The 5,000-nt window shown below is 41.6% G+C and overlaps 1 protein-coding gene across 1 annotated transcript in view; it reads right to left on the bottom strand.

Annotated features, from left to right (window-relative positions):
- The window catches only part of LOC138046864 (latrophilin-like protein LAT-2), a 64,339-nt gene that overhangs the window by 6,228 nt on the left and 53,111 nt on the right, over positions 1–5,000 (bottom strand). The window lies entirely within an intron of this gene.

The raw sequence follows: 5,000 nt of genomic DNA, 5'->3' as shown, positions 1-5,000 counted from the left end.
AATCCGTATGAGAAGACTAAGACGAGCTGGTCATTGTGCCCCTCACAATGAAGAAATCACAGGTACCCCAAGCTCGATATATTATGCAAGAGTAGAAATATATCGTCAGTAGATCACAGACGACAGACAGCAATGAGAACGTCCAGATTGACGAACACGATATTGAACATGTAGAAAGTTTTGTCCACTTGGGTGCATACATCAGCAAGTCAGGTGGCACAGAAGAAGACATCAAAGCAAGGTTAGGGAAAGCAAGGGCTGCATATAGTAAGTTGGATAAAATCTGGAAGAGCAGTAAATTTACCTACAAACTAAGACCAAAATTTTCAAATCTAAATCCTCTCGGTGTTGTTGTACGGCTGTGAGTGCTGGCGAATGACCAAAACAGATGAGAAAAAACTGGATGCATTCTTACATAAGAGCCTTCGTCGGATGTTTAAGATCTACTGGCCAATGCGGGTAACAAACGAGGAGATTAGAGCAAGAGCAGGATTGGAGACAATAAGTAAGCAAGTGGCAAGGAGGAGATGGACGTGGTTGGGCCATGTCCTTAGAATGGACCATTGCTCACATCCACGAATTGCTCTAACATGGGTGCCTGAAGGCAAACGGAAAAGGGGTAGACCGCGTGAGACTTGAGAAGGACTATCGAAAGAGAGATGAAAGAGAACGGTTTGGGAACATGGGCAGCAGCAGCAGCATCGGCTGCTGAGGACAGAACAGCCTGGAGGCAGAGAGCCTACAGCCCAATTCTCCACTTGGAGAACGGATAAATGATGATGATGAGATCACAGACGATAGAAGGAATTAAGGGCCACCAAACTCTGAAAACGTTTGCTTCGAGAGCCATCTAATGAGGCTTTATTCACAACCCGCGTTAACCAAACCGTTGGAAGATCCTTTAGCGACCCGCTAAATTGAGCACCCAAGTTGTGCCCATTGAAAGCAAGCAAATGTTTGCAGAGTTTGGTGGCCCTTAATTCCTTCTCAGTGTACAAGCGGCTCGAATGAAGAAGACGAATAGCTAGCTGAGGTATCGTTCGTGATCTACGTGGAATTTCGAGGCGATCGAATCCTTGGGAGAGATTTTTTTTTTCTTTCGATGATTCCTGCGGCTTCGTCTCGGTGCCCAACCTTGGGAAAGAATACTGATAGAGGGAAAAGAAGAGGAACCAAAAACCACCTAAATCGCTCTTAATAAACCCAGAAATCATACCAGAGACAAAAACACACAGGACTGAAGCAGGGTAAGCTATTTTCTAAATTTGAAATCGTGAATATTTTTTTGAATTTTGAGAAAAACCGTTTTCCCCATACAAATCCTTATATTTCTACTCTTGCATAATGTAGTACAGTACAGCGGATACTCGTGTATCGAGCTTGGGATACCTGTGAAGAAACGGCTTCGATTTTAAAGTGCTGTTTTGGAAACCGCAACTTGGTCACCCAAATCGAGGTAGACCAAGAACTGCATACATTGACACCATCAAGACTGACACTGGATTGGAGAATATTAAAGAAATAAGAGACGCCATGTTCGATCAGTCCATTTGGAACTAAGATTTTGTCTGTCTGTCTGTCTGTCTGTCTGTCAGACAGACAGTCAGTCAGTCAGCGAGCGAGCGAGCGAGCGAGCGAGTGAGTGAGTGAGTGAGTGAGTGAGTGAGTGAGTGAGTGAGTGAGTGAGCGAGCGAGCGAGCGAGCGAACGAGCGAGCAAGCAAGTAATGGAGGAAAATGTGTGCCCGATTCAGCGTATGTTAATATTGGATTAAGAAGATAATAATGATGATGATGATGATGAAAAATTTTATTTTCGATGTAGACTCGAGGATACTCGAAAAAATCCGAGTGCTTCTTTGCAGGAGTCGAATCTATACTCACAACCTTCCGATTACTAGTTCGGATTCTCTACCACCGAGCTACAAGAGACCGTGGGAGCCAAGCCATTAAAGCATCCGAAATCGTAACCGGAAAGTCGTAGGTTAGACTCTGCAAAGGAGTACTCGAATTTTTTCCGAATATTCCCGAGTCAACATCGCCGGATAAGTAAATCTGTCATTTCATTCACTGAAGTTAACATGGAACATACAGTCGAACCTGTATATAACGGCCCTGTATTAAGCGGCCATCCTTTATTAAGCGGCCAGTTTTCAAAGTCCCGATTTTTCGCTCATACAAACGCTGTATTTGTTACCTGTATTAAGAGGCCAGCCACCCTGTGGCCGTCCCATGTTTGTCTTTCTTTGTTATTTTTACCTGTATTAAGCGGCCACCCCTGAACGGAAACTAAGCCGTATGCCATTTTATGTGGTGTTTTATTGTGTTTAAAATGCAATCCATCATCACTATGAAGAAATATCATTTGCAAAGCTACTGTAAACTGACAATCGGCTCTTTAGTGTCGTTAACGCTTTTCAGATGTCCGCGATGTGCTTAAGTACAGTACAAAATCAAAAACGCAAAAAAATAATCGTTTTGAAGATATGCTTCACTCTTCAGCTAGAAATTCCTCTTCAATTAGCTTGTTCTTTAGCCATGTGATGGAGAATGGATCGCCTTCAAACCCATACTCACAAGGGATTTCCAGGCCATAACCTCCACCTCTGTTAACTCGCTTGCCCTTTCACCGTAACTTTCCCTTTGTTGTAGGCCGTTTCAAAAAAATTGGTTAACCACAATGCCATCAACTTAGGTGTATGTCCAATCACTTCATAATCGTCCATAATTTAATTAGGGTGAGAATATGGTTTCGAAGCGGTTTTGCCACGTCCAGATCTTGTAACTCTCGGTGTAACACTAGATTTCCGTAATTTTGGACGAACAATTGCCACAGTATTCGAGTCTTCCTTATTTTGCGGCTCTCGCTTCAATGCGCACATCTCATCGACTTTTGGCTCCCATATACTCAAGTATGCATGGTACCCACGGATATAAAAGTAGACGTGAAGAAGTTCCTTTGTCATATTTTAGTTGTAGAAAGAACTTTCCAAGTGAGCCACATCAGATTATGCGTCAACAGTGGGATGTTTTACGAAACGTCCGCCGATAATTTGGTAGTCAAAAAGGCGAGAAATGTCTAAAGCCGCTCCAATAGCTACCAATGCTCGCAAAGTTGACAGTTAACGACCTGCTCTGCAAACAAAAGTTTCGAGTGCTGAAGCGCCAGACTTACATGTCCGACTTTTTTAAGACTTCGTATTTCCTACCCTATTACTACTTTAACTTGAACAGTTTTGTTGTCTATTGTGCTACTTTTAATTAGAAACATTTCCGTTATTTATACACATTGAACAACTATGAAATGACGGAATTAGATATTTTGTTGTGAACTTCGTCATAGAAATGCAGTACAATAACTGTTAGACTTGCCACAAGTCGACCTCACGATAACCCCAGAAGAAAATGTTTCGGCGAGCGAATCGTGATTTTTTGTACGCGAAGTGAATGAGCGAGCGACGAACTCGACGAAGGACTTTTCGAAAGTCTAAATAACTGTATACTTTAATGTCACTTTTCAAGATTATGCGGTTAAGTTACAAGTTGGCACTGAACTTTGTTTAAAGCCAGTAGATCGCTTGAAAGAGTGTTGATTGTTCTATTGCTTTCTTGCATGAAGTGTATTTGTATGATACGCCATTAAAATTGACATTAGACCACGCCCAGTGAGTATTTTTAGTGATCCTGTATTAAGCGGCCTGTTTCTCAAGTCCCGAGGGTGGCCGTTATGTACAAGGTTCAACTGTATCTCTCAGTACAATGATTATGGTCATAATGCTTAGATTCATTGTTTGAATTGTCTGTGTTATCTTATGATATGGAATGTCATTATTGCTGCGAGCCACAAAGCGAGCAGCAACACTAATCTTGACGGTCTCCCTGTGTGCTCTATATGCCAGCAAAAATCTCGATTTCTAGATTTTGTGTCTGTCTGTCTGTCCTGATGATTTTGACGTCATTCTGTGACCCTCCAGCGAGAAAAAAATGGCGTCCGCAGTCGAGGAAGAAACGAGATGCTTCCGTGAAGCATATACTGGGTTGCCTGTGGTACGTGTTACAGAAAATCAGAAGGCACTGAATTGTGTGGTATTGAAATACAGCATTCCAGTCTCTGAAGAATAACAAATAAAAGAGAAGCGAGAAACATTGGCTTCTGGGCTGACATATTGATAATTTTCTAGTTCCCTCACAACTTCTTTTCACCACAAGTGTGCCCTCTGAGGATCTGACTGCTTTGTAATACTAAAATTCACTGAGGTTAAGCCCTTTAGGGCGGGGTTAGTGTCAGGATGGGAGACCAAAACAATAAACCCCTCATAAAACACAAGTATCTGACCGAAAATACTATTAACGCTAACAAATGCGAACTCAGCAAAGTACAGATTTTGTTAGCTTGCTTCATGCAAAACAAATATTGATGCAAAAGCAAATAACTATTGATACACAGTTTTTAGAAAGAGCAGAAGGAAGTTTCCGGAACGGTCGATCGAGAATAAAATATTTACCACATGAAAACAACATTAATTTTGAACCATGAATATAGAATATAAAAAGTTACGATCAGCGACAAACATTTTGGGAGATTTTTGCTACGTTCAAATAAATCGCAAAATCGAAAGTGACATGCCGGAATTCAGCGGGCGCCGTGATTAAGTTACCGCGGCATGTTTACTCGCCAAACAGTGAACTATCTGTGTCAAATGATGGCAAGATACCGGGTTTTTGTAAGTTTCTTTTTCTTTCAAGTGTTATAAAGTTTGACAATGAAATGAGCAAAGTCAAAACAAAGATCACAATCGCCCAACTCTTGTTTATGCAAAGTCAAAATTTACTCTCCAAGACGCGTACGACGTTATTTATCACCAGGTAATTCCATCATTTTGGAAATAGCAGCTACTTTATTATTCATCTGCGTCACAATTTTTCACTGATTTTGGGCCTCTTTTTGTTGAAACTCAAGCACGCTTCCAACAGGCCTGTGAACCCTTCCTGCTTACAGAGC

This window comes from Montipora capricornis, chromosome 4 (assembly GCF_036669925.1).
Source record: "Montipora capricornis isolate CH-2021 chromosome 4, ASM3666992v2, whole genome shotgun sequence".
Lineage (NCBI taxonomy): Eukaryota > Metazoa > Cnidaria > Anthozoa > Scleractinia > Acroporidae > Montipora > Montipora capricornis.
The sequence above is the reverse complement of the archived record's forward strand: the minus strand, read 5'-3'. Positions and strand labels throughout refer to the sequence as shown.